Raw genomic sequence first — 23901 nt, forward strand, 5'->3', positions numbered from 1 at the left:
ATTACTCTCTCAAAGTGTAATTTTACCCCTGACTGAGAACGTACCGTAAATTATGACACACAGTTGTCAAATTGAAACACAGTTGCGCGCAGGACTCGCGGTGTTATCCTGAAATTAATTACTTTGTCAACAAAGGTCCCTTTAAAACAACCGACGCAAATAGGCTTGGACATTATAAATTGACAAAGGGAGGTCTTTCCTTTGAATTTTGTTTCTGGTCACTGTAGTCCTGTGGTACACCGACTGGCTTTTCAATCGGGAAGCGCTGGTTCGAACCTTGATAGTAGACTTGAACTAATGAGTTATAGACATATCCTAGTACAGTTTCCACTAACACAGTTGTCTCGACCATTACAGACGGCGATACTGCTCATCATCATCACGTTGGTGTAACAAAAGATCTGTGAGGCGTGGGTACTTAGTTCATCTTGCATCAATGTACCTCTGACTACCCCAGTTGGGATATAGTCGTAAGCTTATGTTATGTTGTTTCTGGACGCCAGGACTTTCATCTGGTACTTAGATCGTCTAAGGCCCTGTGCCCTGTGCTGTATACAGGTTGTGGGAAGCTGCAGTAGATTAAGACGGATGAGACATTCGACAAAAAATATATTTAAAAAAAATACATGTTATCGAGTTCCAACTCGATGGTCGAATTACATTGTGAGGTACACCGGAAAGCAATGAATAAGATTTGAACAGGAGTGAAAAGGATGGCGTATAAAATAGAAAGCATACACCCAGCAGTGGGTGCATACAGGCTGAGTAGATAGTAGTGGTTACCGGGTTCTTACCGCGTTAAAACATCAAACGATGTAAAAAATACTTATTTAAAAATTTACAATTCAAAGTGTGACTTTGTTACCTGATGAATAAAGATGTTTTTGAGTTTGGGTAGTATATTCTCTACAACAAAGACGCGCAAAGCGACGCGAGAAAATCTTACTTTTCAGTTCTAGTAAAACTTGCTTCTATTGTGAACTGTAAAACTACTATTGCTTCTATTCAAGGTCTTTACGAAACCACTGTCAATGCCGTACGCGTGGCCAACTATCGGTCAGCAAAAATATAGCAACGATCGCCACCGACTCGCAAAGAAGAAGATTGTGAACTGGGAACAAAATGAACAGAACACGTTCTGCTGCTTATCATCAACGGCTTCCATGATCCAGTGGTAAAGCATCGGGCTTACGATACGGAGGTGCCACCACATAGTCATCAAGATATATAATCATATTCTTAACCATATTAAAAAATATATATAGACAAACCTACATTTTTTCACAGTACTTTATTTAAAAAAGTTCCTTGTAGACAAATGTTATTATAGCATTCAAGATTTTTTGCAGATAAATTAAATACTTAAATGCTTCGACATCTCTATTTTGCTATTATATCTTTTCAGTTTGTTTTTTTAATTTCGTTATTAAGTTTTACACGTGTAGTATTATAAACAGCTGTGTTATAATATAATTTTGTAACTATATAATAAACAACACCTCCACCAACCCGCATTGGAGCAGCGTGGTGGAGTGCTCCATACCCCCTCCGGTCGATTGAGGGGAGGCCTGTGCTCAGCAGTGGGACGTATATAGGCTGTTTATGTTTTATGTTTGTTTTAACTATATAATTTTGTACCTAATTACTTAATTTTATAATCTTCTTCTTCTTCTTCTTCTATCGTGTGGGTTTTGAGGCGAATTACTAACCTCATCAACCCCGGTGTCAGGGTTACTATTGAGCCGCCAAAGGCCCCACACCAGGCTGACATGACTCATTTATAACGACTACGTACTTACACAGTAAGTAGTAACCGGGACCAACGGCTTAACGTGCCTTCCGAAGCACGGATCGTCTTACTTTCGGACAATCAGGTGATCAGCCTGTAATGTCCTAACCAAACTAGGGACCACAAAGTAATTTTTTGTGATATGTCCCCACCGGGAATCGAACCCAGGACCTCCGGATCGTGAGTCCAACGCTCAACCACTGGACCACGGAGGCCGTTTATAATAATTTAGTTAGATTATGTCTTATAATATTATTATAATAAGATACCTCGTGTCGCCTCTTTTAATATTGTCGTGCCCTTGCAGGGCATCACATGTATATTCTCACAATATTCCTCCTTAATTTATGTTGGTAACATGCAATAAATGAATATGAATATGTGCTTATTCTGGTGGAGTTCAGTCATAACACCAAAGATGATAAAGAAGTATTCTAACTTTATTTAAAGAGTTAATTAACATGTCTATGAAAATGAAGATTATTGAGCCAATAGTCATAATGTTTTATAAGTATAGCCATAACGTCGGAATTTATGTTACAAAAAACTTAAAACTTACTCAAAAACACACATTAAACCCACTTAAAACAAAGTAACATTTTGTATAATCATGTCTAATATCATTACCTATTCTGTGAAGGCAGTTTTAACACTTCTCCGACTTAAGTGTCAAACTTTTCATATTATGTACCATCCACTTTACTTGGGCCCTCATTTTATATGCAATAACTTTCTTTAAATTGAACTTTTCTTTTTTTCACCCTTGTAATGCTAAGGAAACAATTGGAATAGAAATCCTTTTCAATATTTTATGTGAAGTCCTTTTCTAAGTACAATTAATTTGCGTTCTAAAATTTGTTCAGCGGTCCATGTTTTCTAAGTTCCAATTTTGTAATACTCGGAGATTTTTGTTTGAGCATTAATAATATATTTTCTTGGTAATATTTATCAAATTAGAGCAAAATAATTTACAGAGATTCTTAATTAATACTAATGGAACCGTCAAGTAATAATGAAAAGGTTTGAGTGCTTGGTTTCATTTTATTATGCTCATTCAGTCTCCCTTCTTGTGTGAGATTTGTATTATAAACCGCACCAACCCTAAAGTCAAAGTTAATATAGAGCTGACAAAACCCTCTGACATGTTTGTATGAAACACGAGTCACAACTACAGTAGTTATAAGTAACTTATCTAATGTTTTAAAATTTAAATTAACGTTTATTTACCCTTATTACAGGTATGTGTCTCTGCTGATCATCAATTTCGTGGGATTATTTTAACATCTCTTTTTGAAACCGTAAGTAAATATTAGCTTACTTAACACATAGCAGCGCGCCTCAAAGCGGTAGGCTGAGGCACAGAAAACTAGCAACTGTCCCGTAAGTTGCTTCGAAATCGATTTGAAAAAATAAACTATTAATTTTAAATCGTGATGAGATCCGATGGAGGAATTTTGTTAATTTGTGTCCTATTTATATAATGGACCACTGAAATACTTGTAAGGTCTTCTTGTCACCGTAGGGTTAATCATATCCATCCTACGTATGTACGTGTCAAAAGTGACTGTAGTTGGGTTGAGATTTTTTATTATCTATTAGTCTCTGCCACTACCACCCCTTTAGGTATCACAGGGGCGTGAGTTTATGTATGTATAAATTTAGATGGCCCAGAGTTCATTGCACCCAGCGCTTAATTAATATTAATCTCAGGCAGGTGGTTTCAAACTTTGATTTCGTTATGTTACAGCTCCAAATATTTATCTTTGATTAATGAAATATTACGAACTGCTTCAGCAATTTACTTTGTTTTATTTTTAGGAGGTAGGATGTAGCAGTTTAGTGTTTACTTCAATTTTACTTTCTGTTGCTTAAGTAATATTTAAACGTCTTCATCATCATCAGCCGTACGACGCCCACTGCTGGGTATAGGCCTCCCCCAAGGGTTTAAACTTCTTATAAGTTGTTAATTCACTTTTTATAAAGTGATTTTTTTTAGGCATTTACTTCTTGGCGTGATGTCTTATGATGGTGTCAATTTATATTACATGGCCACATGATCAGCAATCTTTCTGACTAGTTTTCACTGTAAAGTCATATTTATCTTACAAGCAAACTTTTTTATCATGTAGATCATAAGGTCGGTGATCAACTATTATTTACCGAGTAAGATACTTCAGTCCCGTTTATCTGACCACTTAGTGAATGCCATCCGAGTTGAAATTCCGTCAAAACGAAAACGAAAATCAATAAAATAAAGTATTAATTTTGTGGAATGTTTCGTGAAAGTAAAACGAATCACAAACTTAATACATCCAAAACGTATTTTTTATATCAACCAAAATTGACCAAACAAATGTCATCATCTCGACAACACATCTTAAGCTTCCCTAAAAGCAATCTACGGACAACGATCCCGCAAAAAGCGTAGTCACACACATAAAATCTCCTTATAGGAAATTGTGTCGAATCATTCCGTCAAATGCTTTCGACAATGTCAACATACTATCTTTCTCGATGTTTCCTTTCCTCCGACCTCGAAGGCTTGGTCAGTGTAAAATTCGGAAATATTATGCGTATAGTAGGGACCAAAGACCTTATACACTCCATTAGGACCTGATTTATAGCTAACCCACTAAAAGGGTCCCCCAAGGAGCGATCCTTGGTCTCTTTCTATATGTATCACTTACATTAGCCATATGGAAATTTCGGACTGAAATATTATTTGCTTTGATGATGTATGTACATACTTACACAGAATTGCTTCTTCTTTGTATTGATTTTGAATACGGGTCTGGTTTGATTGAAGCAAAAATCACTGGGGATATAAATAAAATAATCATTGTAATAAATATTTTTCCAATGATCGATAGTCTTGGGGATTTGTTCCTGACCTATAAAATAGGTTTCAATATTTTATAGTTATTTATTGATGTGTTATAATGTCATTGTGTTATGTGTTATTTATTGATGTGTTATAACAATCCCGAAGGACGTAATATACGATACCGACTAAGAGGGTGATTATTCTTAGTCGGGATCGTATATTACGTCCTTCTAGCCATCCATCATCAGCCGTATGACGCCCACTGCTGGGCATAGGCCTCCCCCAAGGATCTCCACGACGATCGGTCCTTGTCCTTCTAGCCATAGAGGCGGCCAATCAGCTCGCGACATCAAACACTTCAGGACCCCGATATCGACCCCGCCGGCGTGGTCGACGTTTTCCCTCAACCAGCGCTTATCGCTATCGACCCACTAGGGTTGATTAATTCTTTCAAACATTTGTCTTCTCAGACGACGCCCTGAGCCGAGATTTGCGCCCAACTGGCACGAGGCACCTTCAGGCCTGTTGCCTAAAACGTTGTACCGGGTGAGAGTTTTCAGCGATCCCTATTTGTCCGGCCAAGTAGTTAATGCCATCTGCGGAAAATCTACAATAAGTTACGTCATAAAAAAAGTATTAACAATGTTAAAACGTTGACATCACCGTGGGAGCGTCGACAGTATTTTACAGATTATAGCAAAACATTTTATAGACAACGTTCAGAAACTTTTAAACATTTTATAACAGCAGTGTACTTATAACTAGGAATGTAGCGAACAGTTTGTACGATAAGTACTAAGTTCCCAGACTCGAGTACTAGTCTAGCTACAAAGGCAGAAGGTTAATGAAGCAGAATATGAAACAATTATCAACTTTGTACTCATAGCGAGACACAATACAACACAGTTTCACAGTTAATTAGACCGAATCAATACTTCTAGTGCTTTGTATTCTGCAGCATACGCTAGAATAGATCTTATTGAAATGAATACTATAGCTAAATCAACTTTAAGGTCACTATCAATAATAATTAAGAGATGTATAATGCGGGTGTAGCGGTGGAGTTAGAAGATGAAGACCTATATACCGGGATTAGATCCAGGATGTTTTAGGAAAGGCCAAATCAAGAGTACACTAAACCGACGGAAATGCATGAAGTCTTTGATGAGAGTGGAAGAAACAAAAGTGGTGTGTCAGGATCGTAGCAAGCGGAACTCCGTGGTCTCTGCCTACGGCTTTTCGGCGGGAAACGGGAACGGGACAGTTGCTTTCTTCATTGAGTAATCTAAATAATTAATACGAAGTGGTATTTTGTGGTTAATGATCGCATTAAGTTAGTCGGAAGACATTCGCGAGTGTTATTATATTGGAGTATTCAATAAACAAAGTGTATCTGCCTATTTTCGCTTCGTGCCGGGAAGCCGCTTCATAACTCAAAAGTTTATGCGGACTTTTGAGTTAATTCGTTTGGGGTTCGGAGTAGGAGTCTACTCCGAGGGTGGGGGCTTAGGTTTCATCATCATCACCTTTCATCATTTCATTAATCATCAAGGAAAAAAATACGTCAGACATGGCTGTATGGGCATAGTTCCCTTTGTCTTACCCTTCGGGGAAAACCAAAACAAAAAAAAAGGTCTCTGCCTACTCCAACGGGAAATAGGCGTGATCTTATGTATGTACATAAAACACATTCATATACGTAGGTGAAAATTCCAACTGAGAAGTTCAAAAAATGACGAGACAATTTATAACCGTCAGTTATAATATCTGTTGTTGAAGTTAAGCAACTTTCGCAAAGGCCGGTCATAGGATAGGTGACCACAAAAAAAAAATGTTTTCATCTCGAGCTCCTCCGTGCTTCGGAAGGCACGTTAAGCCATTGGTCCCGGCTGCATTAGCAGTCGTTAATAACCAGCAATCCGCACTGGGCCCGCGTGGTGGTTTAAGGCCCGATTTCCCTATCCATCCATAGGGAAGGCCCGTGCCCCAGCAGTGGGGACGTTAATGGGCTGGTGATGATTCAGATGATGAGTTATAATATCTCATATTATACACTAGCTTTTGCCCGCGACTTCGTCCGCGTGGTGTGTTATATATAAGAGAGAGATCTTTGTGTGTGTGGTGCATATCAAATTTCAAGCATCTAACTTGTGCAGTTTAGATTTTTTCATACAATTTTTTTCCCAATAACTCCCATTTTTCAAAATACAGCCAAAAATAAACTTTATATTTACTAAGGTATGCATGCATGCTAGATTGAATCAATTGATTGAATAGATTTTTTTTTAATTGATTGTTCATTGAGTTTTAATTTTAATACACACTTCCTCTCTTCCCTTCAATGTTGCTGTGCCCTACAGGGTCCATGTTTTAGTTCCTATGCCTATGTAACACCCCATTGTACTACATGGAATGCAATAAATAATTTAATTGAATTGAATTGAAAACATCTATCTTACGCGGTTTCGATTTTTTCATACAAATGTTTTTTTCCCGCTAACTCCCGTTTCCGTGGGAATTTTGCAATATCCTGTTGCAACTAAGCTTTAAGTTAACTAAGGTACCTGCATGCCAAATTTCAAGCATCTAACTTAAGCGGTTTAGATTTTTCATACAAAAGGATTTTCCCGCTAATTTCCGTTCCCGTGGGAATTTCGGGAATTCCTTTCTTAGTGCACCTCTACGGTACTTAAGCTATGTCCCTTCCAAATTTTAAATGCCTACGTTTAGCCGTTCAGGCTATGCGTTGATATGTCAGTCACTGAGTCAATCAGTTTCTCCTTTTATTTAGATTTGATTTTTTCATACAAATGTTTTTTCCCGCTAACTACCGATCCCGTGGGAATTTTGTAATATCCTGTTGCAACTAAGCTTAAAGTTTACTAAAGTACCTGCATGCTAAATTTCAAACGTCTAACTTGAGTGGTTTAGATTTGTCATACAAAAGGATTTTCCCGCTAATTCCCGTTCCCGTGGGAATTTCGGGAATTCCTTTCTTAGTGCACCTACGGTATCTAAGGTACCTGCATGCCAAATTTCAAACGTCTAACTTGAGTGGTTTAGATTTTTCATACAACAGGATTTTCCCGCTAATTCCCGTTCCCGTGGGAATTTCGGGAATTCCTTTCTTAGTACACCTCTACGGTATTTAAGGTACCTGTATGACAAATTTCAAACATCTAACTTGAATGGTTTAGATTTTTCATACAAAAGGATTTTACCGCTAATTCCCGTTCTCGTGGGAATTTCGGGAATTCCTTTCTTAATGCACCTCTACGGTACCTAAGGTACCTGCATGACAAATTTCAAACGTCTAACTTGAGTGGTTTAGATATTTCATACAAAATGATTTTCCCGCTAATTCCCGTTCCCGTGGGAATTTCGGGAATTTCTTTCTTAGTACACCTCTACGGTATTTAAGGTACCTGTATGACAAATTTTAAACATCTAACTTGAATGGTTTAGATTTTTCATACAAAAGGATTTTACCGCTAATTCCCGTTCTCGTGGGAATTTCGGGAATTCCTTTCTTAATGCACCTCTACGGTACCTAAGGTACCTGCATGATAAATTTCAAACGTCTAACTTGAGTGGTTTAGATATTTCATACAAAATGATTTTCCCGCTAATTCCCGTTCCCGTGGGAATTTCGGGAATTCCTTTCTTAGTGCACCTCTACGGTATCTAAGGTACCTGCATGCCAAATTTCAAACGTCTAACTTGAATGGTTTAGATTTTTCATACAAAAGGATTTTACCGCTAATTCCCGTTCTCGTGGGAATTTCGGGAATTCCTTTCTTAATGCACCTCTACGGTACCTAAGGTACCTGCATGATAAATTTCTAACGTCTAACTTGAGTGGTTTAGATATTTCATACAAAATGATTTTCCCGCTAATTCCCGTTCCCGTGGGAATTTCGGGAATTCCTTTCTTAGTGCACCTCTACGGTATCTAAGGTACCTGTATGCCAAATTTCAAACGTCTAACTTGAGTGGTTTAGATTTTTCATACAAAAGGATTTCCCTTCACTACTCTGCTCCTATTGATTGTAGCGTGATGAAAAGTATACTATAGCCTGTCCAGGAGTGTGAAGAATAATTGTACCAAGTTTCATTAAAATCCGTCCAGTAGTTTTTGTTTCTATAAGGAACATACAGACAGACAGACAGACAAAAAATTTACTGATTGCATTTTTAGCATCAGTATCGATCACTTATCACCCCCTGATAGTTATTTTGAAAAAATATTTAATGTACAGAATTGACCTCTCTACAGATTTATTATAAGTATAGATGAAGGCCAAGTCATTCCACCCTACAGTACAGTCATGAGCAATATCATGTACCCACTTTAGAACCCTGTCGCACTATCATATTTGACATTTAATGACACTTACGGTTTAATTTGTCAAAAAAGTTAATGTGACATGGTTTCAAACTGTATACATATTAGTACTCGTGACCGTACAAAGGTTTTACAAGTAATATCAGTACGAAACTAGAAATTATCTACCCATCTCGGGTGTTCAAACAGGCTACATCACTAATGCTTAATGTAAATTTAACTACAGTGTTAGACGGCAAACTCTGAATTGTGCTGGAACAGTGCTATATACATTGTGCACAATCTGATACGAAGTTGTGTTGATACGGTTCAATATTAGCAAGTATTCATGCATCTGTTTTGTATAAATTATCCTCTTTATGATTCTCTTTAAAGCCATGGTAGCCCAGCTGGTAGAACGCTTGCCTCTCACTTTGAGGTCGCAGTTTTAAATCCGGCACAGGCCTAAACCAATGATTGTCGAATTTGTTTTAGAATTCATGTTTGGATTATAAATGATTATCACGTGCTCAGCGGTGAAGGAAAACATCGTGAGGAACCCACATTCCAGAGAAATGCATTTTCGGATGTGACCTAACACCTGTATAGGGCTGGATTTTTCTTCGCGGGCTGGAATGTCAGACATGCAGTCGCTTCTGACCAGAAGTCAGAAACCGGACGTGTCAAATCTTCAGGTTAGATAAGCGGACCCCGTCTCTGTTCAAGTAATTAATGCGATTTACGGCAAATCTACAATAAGTCACATCATAAAAAAAACTACCCATCAAAGTCTTCATCCATGCTCAATAACTTTCGACCAGCATGTCTGACAATCACAACGTGATAAAATTATCGATCGATTCAATACATTTTGTCGAAATCTATAAGTTTATTTTTCCCTAACATGCGTGGCACGTGATTTTGTTCGTATTTTGACAGAACGAAGATTGGGTTCCGTTAATAGCACCAATTGACAAAACGATAAAATTATGTACCTATATCGTCAGAATCGATAAAATTACCGTGACAAAATGTTATCACGTTTCGCACGTTAGCCTTACTGGCTAATGAGATAGAGCTCTAAAAGATAAAAAATAAATAGTACTTACCTATATTACATTGGTATTCACGTGGGGTTTGGTCGTTATCTTAACCAAAAAGCCGTGAAATATCATATTACCCGGTTTTACTCGCCTAAAACATTAATTACACGACTACTAGGCACTATAATGGCCCTCCTGACCGACTCAAAGTGCTATGAAATGTTATTAAGTAAAATTAAGGTTAATTTCGTTCGCGACGGCCCCAATCTCGAGATAGAAAGCTTATGCGAAACGGCGAATGAATTTCCGATTTCTTTTTTGCAAGACTGCGTAAAAAGACAAGGACTAATGAGCCTTAATTAGCTTTAAAAAAGCCTTGAGTGAAGAAATACATGAATACCTTAACATTCCAACCGTCGCTGAAGAGATCAAGAATTACCAAGAGAAACATCTGGAGCGACTAGCCGATCATCCGAATCCCCTCGCATCAGAGCTTATAGACCTCGTAAATGTGGTGAAACGACTGAAGAGAAGCCATGTTGTATAAAGTGGGAGGCTGTGACACTGGTTGTAGCTCCTGACACGTCACTTATCCACTCAACGAAACTGCTGATAGTTTAGAGGACTGATTGTAGTTTAAACCAAGAAAAAAGAAGCCTGAGAAAGTTATTATTTTGAGTGGGTAACATTTTGGAACTGGAATGCGTTGCTAAGCGTTTTTATTTTTATTTAAGTACGCCATTAAGCATCATCATCTCCAGCGTTAGCTTGTTTCACGGAACCTGAAGATTTGACAGGTCCGGTTTTACAGAAAGGACTACCTGTCTGACCTTCAACCCGCGAAGGTATAACCAACCCAACACAGGTTAGGTCACATAACTCTGGGTTTTTTCACGATGTTTTCCTTCACCGCATTTACGATCCAAACATGATTTTGAAAACGAATACTGAAGATTTTGAAAATTATTGGTTTAGGCCCGTGCTGGGGTAAAAACCTGCGACCTCACATTGAGAGTCAAACATTCTTCTACTGGGCTACCACGGCTCTGCCATAAACCCATAAAGTGTCAAAGTTATTATTATTATTTTTTATTTATATCATTAAAGTATTACATTGTTAGGTAAACCACTGATACCGTTAAACCACAATACGGTTTGTCTCGGTACCAGTCTTCTCAGTTCGTTCGACTTATAAACATCATCATCATCATCATCAGCCGTATGACGCCCACTGCTGGGCATAGGCCTCCCCCAAGGATCTCCACGACGATTGGTCCTGCGCTGCCCGCATCCAGCGGCTTCCCGCGACCTTCACCAGATCGTCGGTCCACCTTGTAGCGGGCCTACCCACTGAACGTCGTCCGACACGTGGTCGCCACTCCAGAACCTTTCCGCCCCATCGGCCATCGGTTCTCCTCGCTATGTGTCCTGCCCACTGCCACTTCAGCTTTGCAATTCTCCGAACTATGTCGGTGACTTTAGTTCTCCTGCGGATCTCCTCATTTCTGATTCGATCGAGCAGGGAAATACCGAGCATAGCTCTCTCCATTGCCCGCTGAGCGACACCGAGCCTCCTCACGAGACCCATAGTAAGCGGCCACGTCTATAAACATCAGTAAGTTTTATTATCTAAAGCAATCAAACTAACCTCACATAATGAATAAAAAGTTGCTATGTTCATCGTAATGATCGTTCGACAAAAGAATGCTAGGATAGGTATAGGTATTTCGTTACTTAGTGCGAATGGGTATTACACTACCACAAAGGAGAATTATAATTTCTATAACAACATAGCCTAAGTTGACAAGACACTGAACGTTGTACTTTTCACTCAAAACCAACACAACATCACATCAAGCGAGCAAGCGAGCTAACGAGGAGTGAGTGTGGTGTAACACCCACTCCTGAGTAGCTTAAGTGTTTGTTATGTGAAGTCATCGAGATAGGTAGTGGCATTTGGGGTCAATAACCCTGAATTTTGTGGATAATGTGGATATGACTTCGAAATTTTCGAGATTGCGAGATTACGTTACGTTATAATTATTGTATTCTTCTTGTATTAAATAAAAGTAAGTAATCTGTTTTAGATGTTTTAAGTATACTTTAATACGCTACTATAAATGTAAGGACATTGCAGATTTGAAAAGTAAGATGATTCCGTGCTTTGCAGGGCACATGAAGCCGTTGGTCCCGGCTATTTGCCCTAAAACACCTCCACTAACTCACAGTGGAGCAGCGTGGTGGAGTATACTGTATACCCGTTTCGGTTGGTGGAAGGGAGCCCTGTGCCTAGCAACGCCACGTATATAGACCTTTTGTATATTTTGTGCTATATTTCATAGACATAATATTATTCAAAGTAATTTTAGAACAGAAATATACAAACGTCAATTAATTTTATACCATCTCATCGAGCTATAATTTTAATTACTTGCGTAAACAGTTTGATCATTTATTTCAAAAAAAATAAATTAACTTTATTAAAATGAACAAAGAGCTGTTATAATTATAGTTAATGGGTTCGAATATTTTGTTACTAATTTTAATAAATTCAAACTAATTTAAGCACTTTTCTTTAGATAAAAATAGACAATGAGAAACTTTCCAGGTTCATTTCACCAAAAACAACAGCTTTATTGTGATAACTAGATGTCGCGTGGTTCGCTCGCAGCAAGCTGCTCGCGTGTTCTGTATTAGTTCGAAGCTTTGTATGGCGGCCATCTTGATTTTTCGCCATTTTTTTACCGCGATAGAATGTGACCAAGACTTAAATAGGTCTCATGAAAACCAAAACGTTCCAGGTGTGATATGTTTGCCAGGCCGTAGGGTGCCCCCTGATGCGGAGCAGTTTTCAAAGATGACGTTCCGATTACACCCCTATACATCATTTTTCTCTGAGACCTTTTTTAAAAACAAAAATTGTATGGCGGCCATCTTGTCTTTCGGACTTTTTTTTTTCACCTGCGATTAAATTTGACTAAGATTTTAACAGGTTTAGTGGAAAAAAAATGTTCCAGAAACAGTTTGGTTATTTATTTCTAAAAAAATAAATTTACTATATTAAAATGAACAAAGTGCTGTTATAATTATAGTTAATGAATTCGAATAATTTTGTTACAAATTTTAATAAATTCAAACTAATTTAAGCACTTTTCTTTAGATAAAGATAGACAATGAGGAGCTTTCCAGGTTCTTTTCACCAAAAACAACAGCTTTTTTGTGATAATTACCTATTTTCTCATTACTCGGATACATAATTATTCCAAAATACAATGTAAGGGAAGAAGCATTAATATTTGATATTTGGCTCATATTACATATAGACAGGTTGCTACTTATATTGCTTGTCTTAATTTTGATCGGAATAATAATGGATGGAAGATGTAATTTTGCCTGAGTGTAATAACAAGGGTCATCATTTATACCTAAAAACAAAGATAAAAGATTTATTTATTATTTATTTATATACCTTTTACGTTCACGACATTACAGTGCCGAAGCGCTAATGAGCCGTGAAAGTTATATAGAGGCACACGCAGGTGCCATTAATAGAGCATTACAAAACAGAAAACCCTATTCATTATATTACTGTTAAAATAGTTTACTTCTGACATAAACATTCATTCAAACATAATCTAACCCAACAAATACGCTTACACACGTGCGCACACACACACACTCAAGAGTACCTACTTAAAATTTTAATTGATTGTCTTTTTATTGTTTCTTTTTTCTACCTAAAGCTACTGTATATTTATATCTAATGACCTCTAGCCCTCGTTGACAATTACTTCCGCACAATATCCCAGGAAGAGGAAATGATATTACAGCGACATTCAACCAGACATTCCCACGATGCCCTGGTTCTATCGATACCGACAAGGTGATAAACGGTCCACTTCGGTAATCTGCAGGCTCCGATTGTGTCACTCTTGTACCCCCGTTCACCTAAATAAACTCCGAATCCGGGACTCGTCTATTTGTGAATGCGGCATCGAAGACGGAACGACTGACCATGTTCTGTTCAACTGCTCTCTTAGACCAGTCTCCCTTTACTACTCTGGGCGCCATCCCACTTGCGTCAGACAGAGTACTGCGGGGCGGAAGGCAAGAGGGAAACCACTGCCCTATTTTTCCCTAAAAAAGTAGCATGGAAAATGCTGCACCGACAAGAGCGTGGCTCTTAAATTGATGATGATGAACCACATAATGCATGTTTCGTGTGGGAGTGTATGTATGTTGTATGGTATGCACACCGAAACATACTCTAGCATATGCTTTTAAATATAATATTACGCTTGAAGTTTGAAATAGCCTATATATTAGAGATATTCAAATTTGGTTCTTTGCCCATAATTTTAGAAAGTTGTTCCTCTCTCCGGGCATAATATGTGCAATATTTCTCGAAAGTTCGCTTCTCTCGCATAATGTTATGGTTACAACTATATAAATGCTAGGAAGTAAGAAATCTTAGTTCCAACTCATAATTTTCTCGCTTTTATTCTCAAATTTAGTTCAACTGCAGTGGAACATCGTCTTAGTTTAACAACTTAATTTTACATAAGTTAAAGTTTGTACCAATTTCGAGACAGTTTTAAAAAGTTTATTTGCATTTTTGACGTTGAAATAGGGCACTCTCTGTCGAGAGAAACACGTAAGTGGGAAGTAGGCATAAGTTTATGTATGCATAACTATTATATTGTTAAACAGTATAGTTTTACTGTAAAATTAAAATGCGCTTTATTTAATGACGGTATTCTAGAGGTATTTACAGGCTACGTTCCCCTAAAAAATATATAAGTAGATGGCTCTGTAAAAATCAGCCGTCCTTTAACTTTCTAATTTCATGGATATAAGACATATACATTATTATCACCAGCCCAATAACGTCCCCACTGCTGGGGCACGGGCCTTCCCTATGGATGGATGGGGAGATCGGGCCCAGTACGGATTGGTGGAGGAGCTCGAGATGAAAACTTTTTTTTGTGGTCACCCATCCTATGACCGGCCTTTGCGAAAGTTGCTTAACTTCAACAATCGCAGGCCGAGCGCGTTTACCGCTGCGCAACCGAGCTCCTCAAGACTTATGCATATTTTATCTTTATTATGATAAAATATGTATAAGACACATACATATTTTATCTTTATTTTTGAATATGACTTTTTTATTACAACCAGGTACATCTTCCACCCAGGGGTAGTAGCTCGGGACCAACGGCTTAACGTGCCTTTTCAAGCACAGAATCATTTAAATTTTACGGACAATTGTATGATTCAGCCAGCAATACAAAATTAAAAAATACATATAGGTCCAGCTACTTTTGAGTTTTTAGGAGATTAACACGAATATTTCGTGATCTTATAGTGAAAACCACATAAGCGTCTTTATAAAAACAACACATTCTCAACCTCTTTTGTAACAATTTTATTTATTTACCATAAGGTGCAATAAAGTAACATCACCCTTGCATTATCCCGTCTTTCACAGTGTCCGCTTACCTAACCTGAAGTTTTGACAGGTCCGGTTTTTTGCAGAAGCGACTGCCTGTCTGACCTTCCAACCCGCGAAGGGAAAACCAGCCCAATACAGGGTAGGTCACATACCTCCGAAAATTAATTTCTCGGGAATGTGGTTTCCTCACGATGTTTTCCTTCACCGCTGAGCACGTGATAATCATTTATGATCCAAACATGATTTCGAAAACAAATTCGATAATCATTGGTTTAGGCCTGTGCTGGATTCGAACCTGCAACCTCAATGTGAGAGGCAAGCGTTCCGCCAATTAGTTTATTTACCACGGCTCAATAAAGTATATTGTATTATATTGTTTTGTGTTCTGGTGTCGTTTTGTTCAACAAAAGCTGAATTTATTTCAATTCATTTTAATTCGAGTAAAAAATCGAGACAATTTTATTTTACCTCAATTGAAAGTAGCCTATCTATTACGAGGTTTTGTTAACAAAATCACATGTGAATATGATTTTTCAAAATGGCGCTTTCAAAGTTTTCACAAGAAAGCGTGACCGTCAGAATAGCCGATCACTCGTATTCTGTAGGCGTATTTTGCATTGAAATGTTTCTCAATAATTGCTGCCCATTTAATACCGTCTAGTGGCTATCACCAGACATTTGCTTCATAAGTATTTAAGATATAAAATGACATTTGAAGGTGACCGGCGGTTGTGACCGTCACAATAAGGTGACGATTAGAATATACTTACTTACAGGGTGTTAGTGACATCGAAACGAAGACCGAGGGGGATGATTCAGTTCACGATTATTAGTTAATATCAAGTAGAATTTTGTATCACATACATAACATAAACATAAACAGCCTATGTACGTCCCACTGCTGGGCATAGGCCTCCCCTCAATCGACCGGAGGGGGTATGGAGCATACTCGACCACGTTGCTCCAATGCGGGTTGGTGGAGGTGTTTTTACGGCTAATAGCCGGGACTAACGGCTTAACGTGCCCACCGAAGCACGGAATCCTCTTACTTTTTCGGACAATCAGGTGATTCAAGCCTGAAAAGTCCTTAACAAACAAAGTGTCACAAAGTGATTTCGACAATGTCCCCATCGGTAATCGAACCCGGACCTTCAGATCGTAAGCCTAACGCTCTAACCACTACACCACGGAGGCTGTTATGGCAAAAGTATAAAATTGAAAATAATTAAAAAAAATACAAATAAGAAACATGAAAACAACGGAAAACACTTGATATCAACTTCACTGAATTATCCCTCAAAAACGTAAGGTAAATATTTAAACATTCCTTTTTTCTTGTTTCTACTTTTCTTTGCACACTTTCGTTGACACTTTTCTTTAGACACGAAACATTGAACACTATTATTTATATATAAGTATATTCTGTTCATAGAGTTGTTTATAACAAACAAGAATTTATTACTTCTATTGAACTTTATGAAAGAAGTCAAAGTCCCCAATAAAAATTCATACGACGAAATAACTCTTGATAAATACCGATTTTATGTCTTCCACTTCACATAAACCTACTTGCCTGATTTGTATAATATTATTGAGTTTATGGAATTCCAATAGTACCTAACCTACCTACTATTTTGTTATTTTTATTTCTTCATTGTTCCTGTCCTTTCCTACCGAGTGAGAGCTTACAGCTTTTTTCTGTTATTGTCCTGAGACGTAGGTATTAAATGCACAAATACCTACCTCTAGTATGCATATGTAACTTATATAAAAATGTGAATTCATTCAAATGTTATTATACAATTATTATTTATTTATTAATAAAGTATAAAATAAGTTTTATAATTTCATTGATAAATTACTTAAAAATTATAGAATGGTGCTAATTCCTGTAAATACCATCTAATTTTATTTTAGGTTATATCTGTCATTTTCTTATCCGCCGAAAAGGAAAGGGACGGGTAATCGACAAGCATAAAATTTATGGAACACACGTCAATTTTAAGCACAAATCTAAAACAACCGTCTAAAAATTCGCCCGGGTTATTCATTTATTTACTCATTCTTCCTAAAATTAAGAGCTGTCAATCATCCGTCCCTTTCCTTTTCGGCGGATAAGAAAATGACAGGTATAACTTAAAGTAAAATTAAGAGATGTCTGCAGGAATCGGGGCCAATATTTAGTTAAATTATTATTTTATTTTATTTATTACATTGACTAAAATACTTAGTAGATTAAATTTAATACATATTTAAGTTCTGAACTAATATAAAGTGTTACGAATTTTATAAAATAAATTGTCATTTATAATGAACACATGTCTATACTTTCTAAAGAAATGGACAGAAGTACAATAAATTATTGAAACTTACCTTTATATCGAGACTGCAACCTGAAAGCATGGTCTGCTTTCAGTTTGCAGTTTAAATTCTTTAATTTTCAGTTTCTATGGAATTATAATCACTATTGAAGAACAGAGGTTGGTTTTACTTCTGTTTATGTAAAATTGAATGCTATTCAGTGACATTACACACCGTGTTGTTAGGTTTTTTTTTTTTTATTAACAAAACAAACGCCAAGACCAACCCGCATTGGACCAGCGTGGTGAAGGATGCCGCATACCCCGTCCGATTGATTGAGGGGAGGCCTATGCCCAGTAGTGGGAAGTAAATAGGCTGTTTATGTTGTATGTTATGTAAAAAAAACGCTGTAAAAGCAGGCCCACAACATTGTATCATAATCCGAGTGCCTTTGAAGGAGACTTGAAAGATATCTCTATATCAGATAAGGAACTGTGGACGTGAAGTGGGGAAGCCTTTGTGCAGCAGTGGGACTCGATAGATTAAAGAAGGAACAACACGAATATTGACCTTATTCGTTCTACTATAGTGATTATAGCTCCATATAAAACTGGAACTTCTGGCAGTGCATACAATATGGATCAATTCTGGTTTGCTTTCAATTTCCAGGCTTTATACAAGGCTTGGTTTCAAAGGATTCTCGACGTTCCCTAACCGCACACGTCGGTTAGGTTACTCATCGGATAGCCTGCAAAGAGGGACGTACACTTTTGTTCATTCTCCCTTACAATACATTCATACATACCTACATAGATGACGTAAGAGTAATCAAAAGAGACCGTGACTTGCTCTGACGCTTCACTGATACTTGTTGTAAGATAGAATCCCAAATAAAGTATACCGCAGTAAAACGCAGTATTGCAATTTGTCATTTTGCGCAAATAAAAGTCCTTGGCACCGTGTCAACAGATAATATAATAATAACAATAGGAATTTAAAAAAAGTACCACTGGTTTTCTCCACCACGGGAGTGATTCCCAAGCACCTACACCACAGTCTGAAAATGCTAGGTCTCCCTACCAACACGTATGTCATCATGCAGAAAGCAGCCATACTTAACACCTGTCGGATAGTACGCAAATTCCTATCCGCTGACATTCACATCATGACTGAACGCACAGGTACATAATTATTATACCCTCCGTGCAGTGGCACTTGGTCTGTGACCCGTGTCTCTGGTAAATACCCTCCGACAGAGGAGATAAACTATACTTAAAAAAAAAGAATAATGTCGTTTATTGAACATAGACTTAAAATTTTAAAATTAAAAATACATCGTCATCACATAAAAAATATAACCAAAACAATAATATGTTTGTTTTTTCACCTAAATAAATGATAAAAATATCTGGTATTAAATATATTCCTCTAGTTATCAAATAACATGTAATGTGGTATATTATCATGGATTTAAAAGATGTGTTGCTGTTGCAGTTTCTTTTAAATTCTTCTCCTAAGCCTCAAAAATGTTACATTGACGTTCAACAAGGTTATCCATGATAATTACGTTCTGCACTAGTATGGGGAACTCAAATAGTATGAAGAACTGTCAAACTTTAAGAACACTCAACAGTAGCGACACCTGATGGAAGAAACAGGCAGTTTTTATCCTCGTTGTATTTAGGACCTTTTACAGTCCTAATTGTGTCCAATAGAAGTAGATATACTACCTCTCATGAACCTTTTTACGGGTCAATGACTTCGTAACTAGTTAGAAAAGAATTTCTTCTTTTATCTTGTTAGACTTCAGATAGGTAAAGATAAAAAGAATTGAAGTAATTAATTTAAAAAAAGCAATGTTCTTGTCCTGCAGACAATTCCTAGTTTTAAGTTATACTCGTCATTTTCTTATCCGCCGAAATGGACGGATGATTGACAACTGTTAATTTTAAAATGAAAGAGTGAAGGAATAAACCGGGTGAATTTAATAGGCATCTCGCTGATATATTATGCAACCCGTCTGACGTGAGCTGTCATCTTAATTCTGTCCGGTTATTGGCCAATATAAAATTTTAAAAGGGTTGCTTTTATTTCGCCTTAAATTGACGTGTGTTCCGTAAATTTTATAACTGTCGACTACCCGTCCCTTTCCTTTTTGGCGGATAAGAAAAAGACAGATATAACTTAAAATAAAATTAGATGGTGTGTACTGCAATCAGCACCAATATTTGCTAATTTGTCATTTTGTTATTCCGCACTTATTTGTATATGCACAAATGTTAAATTGCGATATTAATCATCATCATCAGCCCATTAACATCCCCACTGCTGGGGCACGGGCCGTCCCTATGGATGGATAGGGAGATCGGGCCTTAAACCATCACGCGGGCCCAGTGCGGATTGATGGTTATTAACGACTGCTAATGCAGCCGGGACCAACGGCTAAACGTGCCTTCCGAAGCACGGAGGAGCTCGAGATGAAAACTTTTTTTTGTGGTCACCCATCCTATGACCGGCCTCTGCGAAAGTTGCTTTACTTCAACAATCGCAGACCGAGCGCGTTAACCGCTGCGCCCCCGAGCTCCTCACGATACGCAATATTAATATTGAGATCAATTGCTCAATACCTTTTTAACTCTTTACGAAGACCTTTTTATAGCCTCAGATTAGTGTGGGTTAATAAGTCAAAAATAACTAATAGTATTCCCGTATGAATCGATATAATTATCGATACATTCGAAAAACGAATGATGAAAAAAAAACAATTATATTCAAAATAGAATAGTTAGAGAAAAATTATAATGTTTTTTGGCTCGACCATTATAAACGGCGATATGGCTCACCACCCAACACGTAGGTAGTAGAATGCTCGATGAAGCGTGGGAACTTAGTAACTACTCTATTGGGATATAGTAAAGAAAGAAAGAAAGAAAATATTTATTTCCATATTGGACGCCACATTTACAAACTTAAATTACAGAAATTAAAAAAAAAACAAAGACAAAAAGACAAATAATTAGCGACATTAAATACACAATGGAGGCGCCCAAAAAAAAAGGATCTCCCTCAGCATAATGCCGTGACACGTGCATAGCACGTATTATGGAAGACCTAACGAACGTAGTCGTAGTCGTGAGTGAGTCGTATTTTGTTTGCGTATGTTGTATCGTTTTGTTGTTTTTTGTCGGTGTAGCATGGAGAATGCTACACCGACACGAGCGCGGCTCTTAAATTGATGATGATGATGTTTTATCGATACAAGTTGCACTATCGATAGTCGATCCGTCGATGTTTTAGCATCACTATTGCGCATACCTTCACCTCCCCTTGATATAACCCTGGAATTTCCCTCTTAGGTTTTAATTAGTTTAAACTAAACACATTCCAACTTGTAACGAGTTGTAAATTAGAAGATATTTAATTATGTTACACGCATCTGATAGGCATGAGTACATCTGTCGCAAATTGGAATATGTAAACATGTACTTAATATACAATTTAGATAAAGTTTAGACCCAGAAGAAGAGGGTGGAAGAGAAAGAATAACTATAGTATTTAAAATATATATTATATTTTATATATAATATAAAATAATAATATATATAAAATACAAAAAAAATACTAAATAAATACTATAGTTATTCTTTACTATATATATATATATATATATATATATATTTACAACATAATATAATAATCATAACATAAGCTCACAACTATATCTCAATAGGTTAGTCAGACATTACAGGCTGATCACCTGATTGTCCAAAAAGTAAAGAGATCCGTGCTTCAGAAGGCACGTTAAGCCGTTGGTCCCAGTTATTACTTACTGATGTAAATACGTAGTCGTTACATGAGTCATGTCAGGGGCCTATAGCGGCTTAGTAATAACCCTGACACCAGGGTTGATGGGGTTGGTAATTCACCTCACAATCCACACGATAGAAGAAGAAGAGACAGAGGTAAAAGCATCGCAAGATGAACTAAGTACCTACAGGGAGCTTTCTCTTAGACCAACGTGTTAGGTGGACCGTATCGCCATCTATAATGGTCGAGCCAAGTGTGTTAGTGAAAACTGTATGGGTAATAACCCATTGGTGCAAAGTCCAATAGGGTTCGAACCAGCTGTACCACAGAACCACAGTCACTATCACCAATAATGCCTTTTTGCGGCAAATCTACATAAAAAAGATAAAAATCCATCCACCCGTAGAGACACAAAACATCACCACAGTATCCCGAAAGAGATTGGCAGAGGTGTAATATAATACCCATGTAATAGGGAGTGAGTCTCTTGCCATTAACTGGGCACAACTACTGCATAACACGTGATATCACTTATAATAATGTCGAATTTAGTGGTTTAGAATTCAAGTCGAAATTCGAACCTGTGACTCTATGAAGTATGCCTCGCGTTTTCTGGACAGGGCTATCACGGATTCCTATAATATTCTATTTTGTAGGATAAAACTTCACTCGTGGAAAAATGAGAACTGACAACCTGCCATTTTTAATGGATAAGTATTTATATCGGGTTGAATTGTCAATAAAGTTGAGTAGTATTTATCTTGTCAGAAAAACAATATTGTTCCAAATGTCTGTGACGACGGTGACGTGTAAAACTGACACAAATGTCATCAATGATGACGTATCATAATTTCGTTTTCCGTTTCTAACAGGGTCCGCTTACCTAACCTGAACATTTGACAGGTCCAGTTTTTTACAGAAGCGACTGCCTGTTTTGATCTTCCAACCCGCGAAGGGAAAACCAGCCCAAGACAGGTTAGGCCACATACCTCCGAAAAAGGCATTTCTCTGGAATTCCTGAATTAGCAATTGCGCTTGAAATACGAGATCTACCTCTACATGTGCATTGAAAAGAAATTAGAGACAAAAATTACAAACTCTTTCAATGAATATACAATTCAAATTTAGAAGCTCAGTGCAGAGGTTTATATTAGTGACATTGGCAACAAATAATTTAATTCCCCAACTAGCAGGTAATTTCTTCTAATACCTTCTCAATTTCAATATTAAACTTGATCGAAACTTAGAGTTCTGAAGCCACAGGATACCAGACAACTGCCATCACAATGCCTGAATGCCCCAATCACAACTTTGGCAAACTTGTCAGATGCAATCCTACTAACTAATTGGGCCCGACCAACTAAAATTGGGCCCAGACCAACTAAAATTGGGCCAGTGTCCTATGCATACTGATTGGCTCACCTGATTCACACCCCTGACACTTCATACAAAACGTCTAGTTTTACACAGACACTGCACATGGCGTTATCAGATGGACATCTGTCTAAAGTAAACCTAGCTCAACCGCTGGTGGGGAGCGGAGAGCTCTATACGTGACTACGTCAATAATACTTCATTCCTTATTCTATCCCTGAATGACGAATACAATAGAGTTGTAACTACTTTAATTCGATTCTTTGAATTATTGGGTTTCAGTGCGTAGCTATTGTCTAAAATAAATATTATTTTTTCCTTCACTTTTTTTTAATGTTTGAGTACGCGAAGAAACATTGAGGCTATATGTCGTGATGCTTAAGTTATCTACAGGTACCTGCTTACCTAGATTAGATATCATAAACTATACATAAGCAGCAAATAATATATTTTGTATCTTTTGTGTCTGTTTTTTTTTGTATTTTGTAATTAACAGCTATCACTGGTGTAGGGAAAAAGTCCGCCAAACTGAAGTGGGACTGGGCCGGACACATTTGGCATCCGGAGCGATGGGCATGAGTCGTCACCCACTAGGCAGCTCTAAGCGGGCCTAGAAGTCGAGGCAGACCGGTTAAAAGATGATGTGACGACCTCAATGCTTATCGGAGGGATTGGCCGGAGATCGCGCAAAGTCGAGAGGAATGGCTAAATCAAGGGGAGGTCTTTGCCCAGCAGTGGGATCGCATAGGCTGGATAAGATAAGATATGTAATTAGACTAATGTTTTACAAAAAAAAATGTTAGTAATATTTTTATTCATAATTCAAACCTGAATTCGAAAATCTGTTTTGAGCCTGTGCCGTGATTTGAACCTGAAACCTCACAGCCCACTGTCAAGCGTTCATCCATCTGGGCTTCCATAGGTTTTTTCACTGAATATCTAATTAAAAAGGTAATATCATATTACCTTAGCTAATATTCAGAATAC

At 37.5% G+C, this 23901-nt stretch overlaps 1 protein-coding gene across 3 annotated transcripts in view; it reads left to right on the forward strand.

Annotated features, from left to right (window-relative positions):
• LOC126374204 (zwei Ig domain protein zig-8-like) overlaps positions 1-23901 on the forward strand; it is a 258248-nt gene that overhangs the window by 166537 nt on the left and 67810 nt on the right. Inside the window, exon 3 of one of the 3 annotated variants that reach the window (XM_050020712.1) lies at positions 3028-3087. The exons of the other annotated variants lie outside the window; for them this stretch is intronic. The gene's annotated coding sequence lies outside the window, so the exon portion shown is untranslated. The remainder of the gene's footprint in view (positions 1-3027; positions 3088-23901) is intronic. 3 annotated transcript variants of the gene reach the window in all.

The sequence above is a fragment of the Pectinophora gossypiella genome, chromosome 17 (genome assembly GCF_024362695.1).
Source record: "Pectinophora gossypiella chromosome 17, ilPecGoss1.1, whole genome shotgun sequence".
Lineage (NCBI taxonomy): Eukaryota > Metazoa > Arthropoda > Insecta > Lepidoptera > Gelechiidae > Pectinophora > Pectinophora gossypiella.